The sequence below is a fragment of the Gorilla gorilla genome, chromosome 19 (assembly GCF_029281585.2).
Source record: "Gorilla gorilla gorilla isolate KB3781 chromosome 19, NHGRI_mGorGor1-v2.1_pri, whole genome shotgun sequence".
NCBI lineage: Eukaryota > Metazoa > Chordata > Mammalia > Primates > Hominidae > Gorilla > Gorilla gorilla.
In genome coordinates, this window is record NC_073243.2 from 84,293,628 (window position 1) to 84,310,309 (window position 16,682).

Genomic DNA, 16,682 nt, shown 5'->3' on the forward strand with positions numbered 1-16,682 from the left:
ATCCCTGAAGACTTTCTAGTGGGACGAGATATAGAGATGGAAGAGAGAGACATTATTCATTCTGGCCCTGTGTGGGCCTAGGCTAATGTGTGTGTATGTTTCTTTGTTTTTAACAAAAAGATTTAAAAGGTAAAAACAAAATAAAGTAATTAAAAATAGTAGAATAAGGATATAAAGAAAATATTTATGTGTAGCTGTACAGTGTCTTTGTGTTTTAATGTCAGTGTTATTATAAATGATTTAAAAAGTTAAAGAATTCAAGTTTAGAAATTTAAAAAAGGTATAGTAAGCTAAGGTAAATTTATTAGTAAATATATTTTAAAAATATATTTCATGTATACTAAGTGTACAGTGTTTATGACACAACACTGTGGTGTAGAGTATTGTTCTAGACCTTCATATTCACTCAGCACTCAACTTCCGGTACTGTAAGCTGCTTTCATGGTGAGTGCCCTATACAGGTGTACTATTTTAAATCTTTTATTCCATATTTTCACTGTACCTTTTCAATATTTAGCTATCTTTAGAAACAGAAATACCTTTGTGTTACAATTGCATGCAGTATGTAACACAGTAACATGCTTACAGGTTTGTAGCCTGGGAGAAATAGGCTATACCATATAGCTTAGGTGTGTAGTGGGCTATACATTACACTCTATGATGTTCACACATGATGAAATCCCCTAATGACATATATCTCAGAATACATCCCTGTCACTAAGTAAAACATAACTGCAATTTTGCTTTTTTCTTTTCCACTTGATGCCTTTTCTTTTCTTTTCTGACTGCTCATGCTAGTACTTCTAGTACTATGATAAATAGAAGTGAGGAGATTGCACATCCATGCCTTGTTCTGAACCTGAATGGAAAAACTTTTGGGTGAAATTACTATCTCATAAGAAATATATGCACTGCCATGTACATTGCAGCATTATTTATAATAAAGAAACAACCTAATTGCCCATGATGGTCAAATGGATTCAGAAAATGTGTCCATATACACGGTGGAATATTATTCAGTTTTAAATAGATGTACTTGGAGGACATTATGGCAAGTGAAATTAGCCAGACACAGAAAAAAATATTGCATGATCTCATTGAGAATGAAACAGTAGTTACCAAGGTTAGGGGTGCAGAGGAGATAGGAAGATGTGTGTCAAAGGATGCAAAACAGCAGATATGTAGGATGAACAATTCTAGAGAGCTAAGGACTAAAATTAATAAAATTGTATTAGGATTTTTGTTAAATAAGTAGAGTTTATCTGCTCTAGTCACAAAAAACTATGAGAGATGATAGGTATGTTAATCTTCACAGTAGTATTCTTTTACTATCTATACGGATTCTATAACATCATGTCATAAACCTCAAATAAACACAATGTAATTTATTTAAAAAATAAAATAATCCGATGCAATTATTTATTTGAGGTAAAACATAAATTAATTACTATCTGTTTTACATGTTTTCACATAGGAAATAGGCAATTTTTCACATCAAGGATAATATCAATGTCTTTCTCTTAATGATGCCTGTTAAGTACAGGTACTAAACATAATAAAAGCGCTTATTTTATGGTGTACCTACCTATTATGAGTTATATCCTGTAAACTCTTTTCTAAATACCACATTATCTTTTCATATAAACCTTATTTTCCCATTTCTACAAATAAACAAGTTTTAGGGAGGTTGAGAATCTTGCCCAGGGTTTTACCTAATGGCAAGGGCCATGATTAAAATCCAGGTTAATTGTCCTGAATTCAAAGCGCATTATCTCAACCTCTATGTTATAAGTTTTTATAAACCACATTCTACTAAAGATAAGCTCTGTTTTATTTCTTTTCAAGAAACATTATAGTTTTTCACACTATTCCTTTGGAATTACCTATGTTTTCCAATGATAAAGCTAAGTCAAGGATGGCTATTTTTAAGACTATATATTAATAGATTTCTAAATAGATCTTGAATTTCTGAATCTTTTTCAATATTAATTAACAGTGGGATGTACTACTCAGAAAATTAGTTACTCAGAAAATCTTTTTAAGTAGATACTATGTGTTAAAATTGAGTTTAATACTAATATTCATTGATGATTTATAACCAATTCCAATTAATATTTTTATTTATGCAATATTTGAGGTTAAGAATCCAACTATAACATACCGTATATTTTGAAAAATTAGATACAAAGCAGGAAAATCTGTTTTAGCTTGTTTGTTTAATATGTGTTCCAAGAGTCTTGAACACTTACAGGAAAATGCAATATAAATTTAAATATTGATTATTTATAATTTCTAGAAGGTTATATTAGTTCACCGTATGCAATAAGAAACATTTCTATTAGAATAATTTTAGAGACAATATAAAGAGCTAGATTTTATGTGTATGTGTTTTAAGTGAGAAAACAGATCATCAGTAACTATCACTATAATGCATAATATGGACTTGCAGCGTTAAAAGGAAAATCATCTCTCGACAGTAAATTTTCTGCAGTTTCATGCCAGGGTAGAAATAATTTCCTACTGTTCTAGCTCTTGATAGGTGTATAGACAAGATAGAGAGCTAAATTTCTGTTCTTCTGTTTTGCTTGTAGTGGTCATTAAATTTCAATCTTTTAAATTTTAGATATGTGTTTCATCAAAACATTATATCTCAAGCATATTTAAATTGTATTTTTAAACAGTTCAGGGCAAGACAAAATTGAGAAACATTATGATAATCATGTGTGTAGAATTTAAGCTCTTAAAAACTGACTTCATAAGTCATTTGTAAGCTTTGTTAATACTGTCCATATGCAGAACCTGTTGGACTTATTGTCATTTTAATTTTATTTAATGTGATTACACTTAATTTAATTTTGTGTGATGTATTAAGTGACCTGCAAGAAAAAGTTGTAGAACTGTTAATGCTATTTATGATAAGCGACCACAATGTTAAGTGCCTATTAGTGGCTTAATAGCTACTTTAATGATATACTGACATTAAAAAAAGTAAAATTATCAGTTACTGTCAAAATGAGAATATTTCCAAATATAATTTAAAGAGACAGTGGATTTAGTTTTACTTTAAAAAGATAACAGTGCATTAGCTTTTTAACAGTCTGTATTTTTCTAACACATTCAGTATATGTTAATTCATAGTAGGTCACTGTAAAAAGTAGTCACTGTGTAATTTTTAAAAATTCAAACTAATCCATATATACAAAATTTGAAATGTTAGAAATTCTGTCAAAGTAATTACTTGAAACACAGGCAGCAAATAAGCTTATGATATCTTAAGAAAATTTTATATTTATATTTATTTTAGAAATTATAAATATTACTATATAGATAAAGTAACATAGATTACTTACAGGTTAGGGTTTTTTCTTCCACTCATTTAGAAAACTTAATTTAATTGCTCCCTATCTTTACTTATATTTGACAAAGATTATAAGGGACACCCTAATCACTTTTGTCAATTTAAAGAATTGACCATCAAAATATAGGGACAGAAGGGGTATTCAAAAACTTTATAAATATGTAATGAGAATCATTAGAGAAAAAAGACAGGTCTCATGAAATATTAAATAGAAATTTTTTTATTATTACACTTTAAGTTCTAGAGTACATGTGCACAAGGTGCAGGTTTGTTACATATGTATACATGTGCCATGTTGGTGTGCTGCACCCATTAACTCATCATTTACATTAGGTATATCTCCTAATGCTATCCCTCCCCTGTCCCTCCACCCCACCACAGGCCCCATTGTGTGATGTTCCCCTTCCTGTGTCCAAGTGTTCTCATTGTTCAATTCCCACCTATGAGTGAGAACATGTGGTGTTTGGTTTTTGTCCTTGCAAAAGTTTGCTGAGAATGATAGTTTCCAGCTTCATCCATGTCCCTAAAGGGACATGAACTCATCCTTTTTTATGGCTGCATAGTATTCCATGGTGTACATGTGCCACATTTTCTTAATCCAGTCTATCATTGATGGACATTTCGGTTAGTTCCAAGTCTTTGCTATTGTGAATAGTGCCAAAATAAACATACGTGTGTCTTTATAGCAGCATGATTTATAATCCTTTGGGTATATACCCAGTAATGGGATGGCTGGGTCAAATGGTATTTCTAGTTCTAGATCCTTGAGGAATCGCCACACTGACTTCCACAATGGTTGAACTAGTTTACAGTCCCAACAACAGTGTAAAAGCGTTCCTATTTCTCCACATCCTCTCCAACACCTGTTGTTTCCTGACTTTTTAATGATCGCCATTCTAACTGGTGTGAGATGGTATCTCATTGTGGTTTTGATTTGCGTTTCTCTGATGGCCAGTGATGATGAGCACTTTTTCATGTGTCTGTTGGCTGCATAAATGTCTTCTTTTGAGAAGTGTCTGTTCATATCATTTGCCCACTTTTTGATGGGGTTCTTTGTTTTCTTCTTGTAAGTTTGTTTGAGTTCTTTGTAGATTCTGGATATTAGCCCTTTGTCAGATGAGTAGATTGCAAACATTTTCTCCCATTCTATAGGTTGCCTGTTCACTCTGATGGTAGTTTCTTTTGCTGTGCAGAAGCTCTTTAGTTTAGTTAGATCCCATTTGTCAATTTTGGCTTTTGTTGCCATTGCTTTTGGTGTTTTAGACATGAAGTCCTTGCCCATGCCTATGTCCTGAATGGTATTGCCTAGGTTTTCTTCTAGGGTTTTTATGGTTTTAGGTCTAACATTTAAGTCTTTAATCCATCTTGAATTAATTTTTGTATAAGGTGTAAGGAAGGGATCCAGTTTCAACTTTCTACATATGGGTAGCCAGTTTTCCCAGCACCATTTATTAAATAGGGAATCCTTTCCCCATTTCTTGTTTTTGTCAGGTTTGTCAAAGATCAGATGGTTGTAGATGTGTGGTATCATTTCTGAGGGTTCTGTTCTGTTCCATTGGTCTATATCTCTGTTTTGGTACCAGTACCATGCTGTTTTGGTTACTGTAGCCTTGTAGTATAGTTTGAAGTCAGGTAGTGTGATGCCTCCAGCTTTGTTCTTTTTGCTTAAGACTGTCTTCGTAATGCGGGCTCTTTTTTGGTTCCATATGAACTTTAAAGTAGTTTTTTCCAATTCTGTGAAGAAAGTCATCGGTAGCTTGATGGGGATGGCATTCAAACTATAAATTGCCTTGCGCAGTATGGCCATTTTCACGTTATTGATTCTTCCTATCCATGAGCATGGAATGTTCTTCCGTTTGTTTGTGTCCTCTTTTATTTCATCGAGTAGTGGTTTGTAGTTCTCCTGGAAGAGGTCCTTCATATCCCTTTTAAGTTGGATTCCTGGGTATTTTACTCTCTTTGAAGCAATTGTGAATGGGAGTTCACTCATGATTTGGCTCTCTGTTTGTCTGTTATTATTAAGTTTGAAATCAACTTCTTTTTACTGTGTTCTGTGCAAAAATGTTTATGGTTTATGTTTTATGAATGATTTTTATAAATAGTTATATTTTGTGAAAAAATTAATTTGATACTTTTATTTATATTTTTAAAAATTTTATACAAATGCAATTATATCTAATTTACATATAAATAGAATTTAAATTCTATACAGCTTTAGAAAACCCAGAGTTGATTTTCATAAACAAAGGTCAGTAATAGTTTCAGTAATAATAACAATAAATTTCCAGGTAAACCCAGGAATATGGGATGTCACAACACAAAATATATATTAACTATTTATCAGTGAGAACTGTCTGTATGAGCCTGTCTATTCAGAAAATGAAAATAAGAAAGGAAAGAATGAAAAAACAAAGAAACCCAAATGCTCAACTAAACGGTTTGGATGATAGTCTTAACAAATGAAATGGATTGAGCACATTGTTTGTACACTGCCCTGTGTTTTGACTATTAAAAAAATAAATACCAAAATGTAGTCTTAATGATATAAAGAATAGAAAAGGAGAAAACTACACTCATGATGTCAGTTAATTTTTGGAAATTTGAAATGATGGAGTCGTGAAACACTCAGGTACTTTGATATCTACTACAAAAAAAGTGATGTAAGCTGTTTCACAGTGTAGGACCCAATAAATGTTCAGAAATTGTATGAGGTGGGTACCTCAAAATGCCTCGGTGAGAAATGGGATGAATACTAATGAATTTATTCGAAGTCTGTATATAAAGTATTCAGAACTGCAATTCCTCTTTTTTACCTAGGCCGGAGATGGAGGCTTTATTCCCTAAAAAAAAATTGAAACATACAATATCTGGGCCTGAGGCACATTGCACTCCAGGGGATGAGAAAAGATGCTTGAACTGTGAACAGCGGGGCTTCTCAGAAATCTAAATCTTCTAGCTCCCGGAATGCTACCAGAAAGCTTGTTTCACCACCTCTGTGGCCAAGAGCCCTATATTCCCTGCTCAAGTAATAGAGTAAAGCATGCTCTCTAGAGGAATGCTTGGCCAAAAGAGTAAAATGGAATATTTAGATGCTACACGTGTTTTCTCAAAACAAAGAGACCAATTCGATTCCAGCTACTTCGGAGGCTGAGGCAGGAGAATGGCGTGAACCCAGGAGGCGGAGCTTGCAGTGAGCCGAGATCGCGCCACTGCACTCCAGCCTGGGCGACAGAGTGAGACTCCATCTCAAAAAAAAAAAGAAAAAAAAAAGAAAAATTCCTCCACATTCAACTCCTGCTTCTCCACTGCTCCCAATCAGCTTTTAAGTTTTGCACTCAGTTTTTCATTTAAAGAGTTAAGAATTAATATACAGTTGACCGTTAGACAACATGAGGTCTAGGGATGACCCTTGCACTGTGTAAAATTCACATATAAACGTTGCCTCTCAAAAAACTTAACTACTAATAGCCTGCTGTTGACTGAAGGCTTTAGCAATAACATAAATAGTTGATTAACCAATTCTGTATATTGTATACTGTATTCATGCAATAAAACAAGCTATAGGAAAGAAAATGTTATTTAAAAACTCATAAGATGAAATATATTTAATATTCATTGAGCGGAAATGGATTATTTTAAAGGTCTTTACCCTGTTGTCTTCATGTTGAGGAATCTTAGGAGAAGAAGAAAGAAAAGGGGTTTGTCTTGCTATATCTGGAGTGGCAGAGTGAAAGAAAATATGTATGTAAGTGGACCCAAGCAGTTCTAACCTATGTTGTCCAAGAGTCACCTGCACATGGTAGAAAACTTATCAAGAGGAGGTGGAGCAAGATGGCGAAATAGAAGCCTCCACTGATCATCCCCTCACAAAGACACCAATTTAACAACGATCTACACATAAAAGCACCTTCATAAGAACCAGAAATTACGTGAGCATTCACAGTACCTGGTTTTAACTTCATGTCACTGAAAGAGACACTGAGGAGGTAGAAAAAACAGTCTTGAATTGTTACCACCCCTCTATCCCCCGGCAGTGGCGGCTTGGTGCAGAGAGAAAATCTGAGCTACTTAGGAGAGGAAGAGCATAGCAATTGTGAGACAGTGCATTGAACTCAGTGCTGCTCTGTTATAGAAGAAAGCAAAGCCGGAAAAACTCAGCCAATGCCAGCAGACAGAGGGAGCATTTAGCCCAGTACTAAACAGAGAAGACTCACTCATCCCAGCAGTTGGAACCTAGGTTCCTGCATGCTTCGCTACCACAGGCTAAAGTGCTCTGGGGATCTCAATAAGTTCGAAATGCAGTCTAGGCCACAAGGACTGCAACTCCAAGGTTGCAGGAGTGCTGAACAGGGCGCAGAGCCTGGGGACTTCGGGGACATGCAACCTACTGAGACACCAGGTGGGGTAGCTAAGGGAGTGCTGGTGCCACACCTCCCCTAACTCCACGTTCCACAGCTCATGGCTCCAAAAAGGACCCCTTCCTTCTACTTGAGAAGAAGAGAGGAAATAGAGGGAAAACCTTTGACTTGTGTCACAAATACTAGCTCAGTCACATCAGGAAACGGCACTGGTCAGAGTCATGAAAGCCCCTGTCTTCTCAGTGAGAAGAGGGGTGAGTTTGAATAGAATGGGAAGCAATTTTGCCTTAAGCAGTTCCCAGCTTGACTTTCCCCTTTAGCTTAGTGATTTTGGGGCCCCGAGATTTATTTTCCTTTCACAATGTGTATGGTAAGAGCATGAACGATTATTCACAAAAAATAAATCAAATATACATGTAAAAGATGTTTCTTCATGATTAATCATAAAAAAAAATTTAACCTGTAATTATGTGAAAATATATATAAGTAGTACAACTTATATTATATAATATATATTATATATGCATATATGTGCATAATATAAATGCATATGACTTCTAGACTGTGGAGTTATGGTAGTTATTTTTTTTTTACTTTAATAAGTAAATGTAATTATAATAGAATGTGACCTTTCTGTTAAAACATTAAATTAACTGGGATTATATGTATATATTTGTACTACTTATTATTTTATATATATAATATTAACATAGTAGTACTTACATATTATAACATTATAATATAGAAGCAGTAGGAATATATACATATATTAGTAGTAAGAAGCTTTGATAAGGATAGAAAGAAATGCATGTTCTTATGTTTTTGGTAGAAGTTTTTATAAAAAATTTCTGAAAAGTATTTTATTAATATGTATCAATATGTGATATATATATATATTTTGACAAACATTTCTACTTCTAGAGTTGCTCTCTAATGAAATAATTTGATTAACATGAGAATAACTTGTAATATGTAAAACTGAACTCATAAATCTTCAAATTTATGGTAAATATGAATTGTGCAAAATAAGAATAACTGAAAAAACCCAAATAACCACAAACATATGGATTTTGTTAAACTATGGTAGACATATGGTATAATTTTTTGTTAAACTATGGTAGACATATGGTATAATTTGGTACTATGAAATTCTTGATGTGATAAGGATATCTTATGTGTTGTTTTAATCCAGTCAACAATTTACACTTATTAAGGTCAATGTAGTTGAAAAATGATCTCATTTTATAACTTTTTTTTTTTTTTCTGAGACAGTGTCTCCCTCTGTCACCCAGGCTGGAGTGTGGTGGCATGATCTCGGCTTACTGCAACCTCTGCCTCCCAGGTTCAAGTGATTCTCCTGCTTCAGCCTCCCGAGTAGCTGGGATTATAGGAGCCTACCACCACGCCTGGCTATAATTCTTTTTTTGTACTTTTAGTAGAGACGGGGTTTCGCCATGTTGGCCAGACTGGTCTAGAACTCCTGACCTCAAGTGATCCACCCCCCCTTGGCCTCCCAAAATGCTGGGATTATAGGCGTGAGCCACCTCACCCCGCTGAGAACAGTTTTTAAGAAATAGGGTTCACTGGGCCGGGCGTGGTGGCTCACACCTGTAATCCCAGCACTTAGGGAGGCCGAGACGGGTGGATCACGAGGTCAGGAGATCGAGACTATCCTGCCTAACACAGTGAAACCCAGTCTCTACTAAAAATACAAAAAATTAGCCAGGCGTGGTGGCGGGTGCTTGTAGTCCCAGCTACTCGGGAGGCTGAGGCAGGAGAATGGCGTGAACCTGAGAGGTGGAGCTTGCAGTAAGCCGAGATCGGCCACTGCACTCCAGCCTGGGCCACACAGCGAGACTCCGTCTCAAAAAAAAAAAAAAAGAAAGAAATAGGGTTCACTGGAACCTCGGAGATCACGCCAATGCACTCTAGCCTGGGCGGCAGCGTAAGAGCTTGTCTCAGAAGAAAAAAAAAAAACAAAAAACAAGGGTTGACCAATGCTTAAACACAACTGTTTTACATGTCAGAATTTATGATATTTCACAACCAATAGGCAATATAGGAATTATTTTTAAATCGAATATGTTTTTAGATTTTTAATTTTTCTAAATTAAATAGCAGTCTGTTTAAGGTAGGGACAAACTTTTTCTAGCATAGATATATGTTTTTGGTGTAATGTTTAGTGATACATTAGTAAAAGTATAATAAAATCAAATTTATTTGTAAATCAATATATTGAAAATTTATGGACAAATATATAACCATATGAACAATGATTATCTCACTTTTTAGTATTATGTTTAGTTTTTTTAAGTACAATACTTTTTTAATTTTTCCTGTGGTGCATAATATAGTTGTAATGGTTAACATTGAGTGTCAACTTGATTGATCAATACAAAGTATTGATCCTGCATGTGTCTGTGAGGGTGTTGCCAAAAGAAATTTACCTTTGAGTCAGTGGGCTGAGAAAGGCAGACCTACCCTTAATCCAGGTGGGCACAGTCTAATCAGGTGCCAGCATGGCTAGAATATAAACAGGCAGAAAAATGTGGCAAGAGAGACAGGCCTAGCCTCCCAGCAAACATCTTTCTCCCATGCTGGATGCTTCCTGCCCTCAAACATCAAACTCCAATTTCTTCGGCTTTGGAACTCAACTTGTTCTCCATGCACCTCAGCCTGCAGACAGCTTATTGTGGGACCTTGTGATTGTGTGAGTTAATACTTAATAAACTCCTCTCTCTCTCTAAATATATATATATATATATACACACACACACACAATTATATGTTATATATTATATATGATGTAATATATAATATAATATATTTTTATATTACATATTATATATTAAATATACAATTACAATATATTATATTAATATTAATATATAAATATAATATATATTATATTTATATATAATTATATAATATATAATCTGTTATATATAATATATATAAAATCTCCCTCTATATAGAATATACATATTATATATATTATATTCTATTAGTTCTGTCCCTCTAGAGAACCGTGACTAATACGAATTTTGGTACCAGGAGTGATTCTAGAGCAACAGAATAGTAAGAATGGAATTCTTTCGTTGGTTTTGGGGTTTCTAGAGTTGGTTGCTTAATATGATTAGACCCCAAAATGCTAAGGACTCTACTTCTAATATTATGAAGAGCACTGATAGTCCTTGGCAGAAACTGTTTAGAGAGTTTTGCAAAACAAATGCATTTGACACTCCTGATTCACTGTTCATGAGGGGCACGGAGTTTAGTGACTATACATAATAACTTTGAAGATAGTTGGAGAACCAACACACATAATGAAGCTGGTTAGTTGCTCCTAAATTCAGTGGACAAAGTGATGAAAGAAAATGACGAACTCAGGGATTCTATCTCCCACCTTCAGAAGCAGTATCTGAGCCTCAAATCTGCTAAGACTGCCCTGAGTGAGAGTCGTATCTCCTGTAGAGAAAGAGCTGAAATTGTAGAAAAACAGACACAAGTTCTTGTCATGAGAGTGGCTGACCTGCAATGAAAGGTGCCTGCACAGCCTCGCCAGGTGGCTACTGTTGAAGTGAGAGTATTACTGGAAAAGAATGAAACCCTGCAACTTGGAATGGAATGCAGACATATGGCGAGACCCTAGTAAAGTTGAGGACACTGAGCTTGTAAACTCTGATAGACCTTTTTTGCCAAAAGAAACAGCTGCCCCATCTCCAGTAGTGGCCACATTACCTGCCTGACCCATGCTGCCATTCGCCTTTTCACCTTTGTCTGAGGAGATAAATCCTGCCCTGCCTGAGGCAACAGTGATGGCCTCCCCCAAGGCAGTTGCCAGGCAAGATAACATTGATTCTCTTCAGGAGCCACCTCCAACACCCATGTTTGCTTCTAGACCTCTAACTAGACTAAAGTTACGGCGGGCCCTTAGAGGTGAGGTTGAGAGTGTGATCCATGAGGAGGTGCACTACACTCGAAAAGAACTGCTTGAGTTCTTTAATTTATATAAGCAGAAATCTGAAGAAAAGGCATGGGAATGGACATTAAGGGTGTGGGATAATGGTAGAAGGAATACAGAGTTGAATCAGGCTGAATGTATTGATTTGGGGTCACTAAGTAGGGACTTGGAATTTAATATTGCAGCTCAGGGAGTTAACAAAGGTTCTAATAGTTTATTTGCTTTTTTAGCTGAAATATGGATTAAAAGATGGCACACTGTGAGTGAGCTGAGAATATCTGATCTCCCTTGGTTTAATGTAGAGAAAGGGATCCAAAGACTTAGGAAGATTAAGCTGGTGGAGTCGATTAGTCACTTTAGAACTACTCATCCAAGCTGGGAGGGTCCAGAAGATATACCCTTGACCAATGCCTTGTGAAATAGATTTGTGAGGGCAGTACCTGCGTCTTTGAGGAGCCCTGTAATTGCTTTTTTCTGTATGTCAGATCTAATGGTAGGAACTGCAGCCACTCAACTAAAAAATGTAAAATACAATGGGAATAATTTGATTCCAGGATGGCAGGGGCCAAATGGCGGCACTCAACCGTCAAAGGCAAGGTGGGCGTAGATACTGTAATGGACAAACAGCAGAGACAAAGCAGCAATCAGAATACTCTTACTTGTGTAGAGATCTGGCATTGGCTAACTAACCATGGGGTTCCTAGAAATGAAACTGATAGGAAGCCTACTGCATTCCTACTTAATTTATACAAGCAGAAAACTTCTAGGTCAAATGGACAGAAAACTAATTTGAATTGTAAAAAGAGAGAATCACAGCCCCTCAATCAGTCTCCAGACTTGAGCCAGTTTACAGACCCAGAACCCCTTGAGTGAAGGGGAGGTCGGGTCCCCTTGAAGTAGGACACCACTGAATACCAACAATTTATGCAGTGAATCTTTCACTCATTCTTCCCCAAGGAGACTACTGTCCTTTCACCAGGGTAATTGTGCACCGGGGAAAGGGAAATAATCAGACATTTTGGATACTACTGGACTCTGGCTCTGATCTGATATTGATTCCAGGGGACCCAAAACCTAATATGGTCCTCCAGTTAAAGTAGAGGCTTATAGAGGTCAGGTAATTAATGGAGTTTTTGCTTAGGTCCTACTTATAGTGGTTCCAGTGGTTCCCTGGACTCATCCTGTAGACATTTTCCCAGTGCCAGAATGCATAATTGGCATAGATATACTTAGCAGTTGGCAGAACCCCCACATTGGCTCCCTGACTTGTATGGTGATGGCTACTATGATGGGAAAGGCCAAATGGAAGCCATTAGAGCTGCCTCTACCTAGGAATTTATAAATCAAAAACAATATTGCATCCCTGCAGGGATTGTGGAGATTAGTGTGCCACCATCAAGGACTTGAAAGATGCAGAGGTCATGAATCCCACTACATACCCGTTCAACTCTCCCATTTGGCCTGTGCAGAAGACAGATGGATCTTGGAGAAGGAGAGTGGATTCTTGTAAGCTTAACCAAGTGGTGACTCCAATTGTAGCTGCAGATGTGGTTTCATTGCTTGAGCAAATTAACACATCTCTTGGTAGCTGGTATGCAGCCATTAAGTTGGCGAATGCCTTTTTTCTCCATTCCTATCCATAAGGCCCACCAGAAACAATTTGCCTTCAGCTGTCAAGGTCAGCAATATATTTTTACTGTACCACCTCAGTGGTACATAAATTATCTGGCTTTGTGTCATAATCTTGTTTGGAAACACTTTGATAGATTTTCGCTTCCATGAGATATCACACTGGTCCGTTACATTGATGACATTATGCTGATTAGATCCAGTGAGCAAGCAGTAACAAACACACTGGACTTATTGGTGAGACATTTGCCTGCCAGAGGATGGAAAATAAATCCAACTAAAATTTATGGACCTTCTATCTCAGTAAGATTTCTAGGGGTTCAGTGGTGTGGGACCTGTGGAAATATTCCTTCTAAGGTGAGGGATAGGTTGCTGCATGTGGCCCATCCTATAACCAAGAAAGAGGTACGATTCCTAGTGGGCCTATTTGGTTGTGTTACTCTGACCTATTTATTGAGTGACCTGAAAGGCTGCCAGTTTTTAGTGGGGTCCAGAACAGGAGAAGGCTCTGCAACAGGTCCAGGCTGCTGTGCAAACTTCTCTGCCACTTGGGCCACATGATCCAGCAGATCCAATGGTGCTTAAGATGTCAGTGAAATATAGGTATGCTGTTTGTAGCCTTTGGTGGGCCCCCATAAGTGAATCACAGCAGAGGCCTCTAGGATTTAGGAGCAAGACCCTGCCATCTTCTGCAGATCGCTACTCTCCTTTTGAAAGTCAGCTTTTGGCCAGTTACTGGGCTTTGGTGGATAATGAACGTTTGACTATAGGTCATCAAGTCACCATGTGACCCGAACTATCTATCATAAACTGGGTATTTTCCAACCCATCTAGCTATAAAGTGGGTTTTGCACAGCAGCATTCCATCATCAAATAAAAGTGGTATATACGTGATTGGACTCGAGCAGGTCCTGAAGGCACAACTAAGTTACATGAGGAAGTGGATCGAATGCCCATGGTCTCCACCCCTTCCACCCTGGCCTCTCTCCCCCAGCCTGCACCAATGACCTCATGGGTAGTTTCCTATGATACATTGACAGAGGAAGAGAAGACCAGAGCCTGGTTCACAGATGAGTCTGCACGATATTCAGACAACACTCAAAAATGGACAGCGGCGGCACTACAGTCCCTCTCTAGCACATCCCTGAAGGACAGCAGTGAAGGGAAATCTTCTCAGTGGGCAGAACTTCGAGGAGTGCACCTGACTGTGCACTTTGCATGGAAAAATAAATGGCCAGATGTCTGATTATATACTGATTAATGGGCTGTGGCCAATGGTTTGGCTAGATGGTCAGGGACTTGGAAGAATGATGATTGGAAAATTGGTGACAAAGAAATTTGGGGAAGAGGCATGTGGCTGAACCTCAATGAGTGGTCAAAACTGTGAAGATATTTGTATCCCATGTCAGTGCTTACCAATGGGTGACCTCAGCAGAGGAGAATTTTAATAATCAAGTGGATAGGATAACCCATCTGTGGACACCACATAGCCTCTTTTCCCAAGCACCTCTGTCATCACCCAATGGGCCCATGAACAAAGTGGTCATGATGGCAGGGATGGAGGTGACACATGGACTCAGCAACATGGACTTCCACTCACCAAGTCTCACCTGGCTATGGCCTCTGCTGAGTGCCCAATTTTCCAGCAGCAGAGACCAACACTGAGCCCTTGATATGGCAGCATTCCTCGAGGTGATTAGTGAGCTACCTGGTGGCAGGTTGATGATATTGAACATCTTCCATCATGGAAAGGGCAGAGGTTTGTCCTCACTGGAATAGACAGTTGCTCCAGATATGGGTTTGCCTTTCCTGCATGCAGTGCTTCTGCCAAGACTACCATCCGTGGACTCATGGGATGCCTCATCCACCATCATGGTATTCAACACAGCATTGCCTCTGACCAAGGCACTCACTTTACAGCTAAAGAAGTGCAGCAGTGGGCTCATGCTCATGAAATTCACTGGTTTTACTATGTTCCCCATTATCCTGAAGCAGCTGGATTGATAGAACAGTGGAATGGCCTTTTGAAGTCACAATTACAATGCCAACTAGGTGACAATACTTTGCAGGGCTGAGATAAAGTTCTCCAGAAGGCCCTGTATGCTCTGAATGAGCATCCAATATATGGTACTGTTTCTCCCATAAATAAAGATTCATGGGTCCAGAAATCGAGGTGTGGAAGTGCAAGTGGCACCACTCACCATCACCCATAGTGATCCACTAGTAAAATTTTTGCTTCTTGTTCCCACAACATTACATTCTGCTGGCCTGGAGGTTTTTGTTCCAGAGGGGGGAACGTTGCCACCAGGAGACACAACAATGATTCCATTAAACTGGAAGTTAAGATTGCCACCCAGATACTTCCTCCTCCTACCTTTCAATCAACAGGCTAAGAAGGTATTTGGAGTGATTGACCCTAAGTATCAAGATGAAATCAGTTTACTACTCCACAATGGAGGTAAGGAAGAGTATTCATGGAATACAGGAGATCCATTAGGGCATCTGTTAGTATTACAATGTCCTGTGATTAAGGTCAATGGGAAACTACAACAGCTCAATCCAGGTAGGACTACTAATGAGCCAGACCCTTCAGGAATGAAGATTTGGGTTACTCCACCAGGAAAAGCAGCACAACCTGCTGAGGTGCTTGCTGAAGGCAAAGGGAATACAGAATGAGTAGCAGAAGAAGGTAGTCATCAATAGCAGCTACGACCATGTGACTAGCTGCAGGAACAAGTACTGTAACTGTCATAAGTATTTCCTCCTTCTTTTGTTAAAAATATGTTTGTGCATGTATACACTTGTACTTAAAAAAATCTTCATTTTATTTCCTTTCTCCTTTATCATATGAAATAAGATTTATTGCCTTCACATCAGCATTTAAGTATTGTTAACTTCATGTAGTAGTATTTGGGTTGGAAATGTATTTGGTGTGTCCCAGTTGTATGAAGGATAGTTGTATTATGTTAGGCTTAATTATGACCTTTGTATTATAAGGGGGGCATGGTAGGCCAGGGTCATCTTGGGAAACGCAACATTTGAGCACAAAGGCAGGAGTGCCTGTCTCACCTTGGTCTGTGGGCACAGGCCCCTGGATGGAGCCCTCACCAGGGACCCACCTTTCTCCTCCAGCACTTGTCTGTCCCACTTCCATATCACTAGATAGATGTCCATGGTTCTTTTTTCAAATTTTAAAATAAATATATGTTTTATAACATTACATAAAGCTAGAGATATGTGAAATGGTTTTTTTTTTTAAAAAAAAAGAACTAGAATTTGAGGTCTCAAATATCAGAGAACCTATTGGGTTAGAATACAGTAACCTAATAAGTAGAACATCGGTGTCACTGGGAGTTGTTTATTATTTATTTTA

At 37.6% G+C, this 16,682-nt stretch overlaps 1 pseudogene; it reads left to right on the forward strand.

The window, feature by feature from the left end:
* Positions 1-7,816: 7,816 nt before the first annotated feature.
* LOC134757550 (uncharacterized) lies at positions 7,817-16,054 on the forward strand (annotated as a pseudogene).
* The last annotated feature ends 628 nt before the right edge of the window (positions 16,055-16,682 follow it).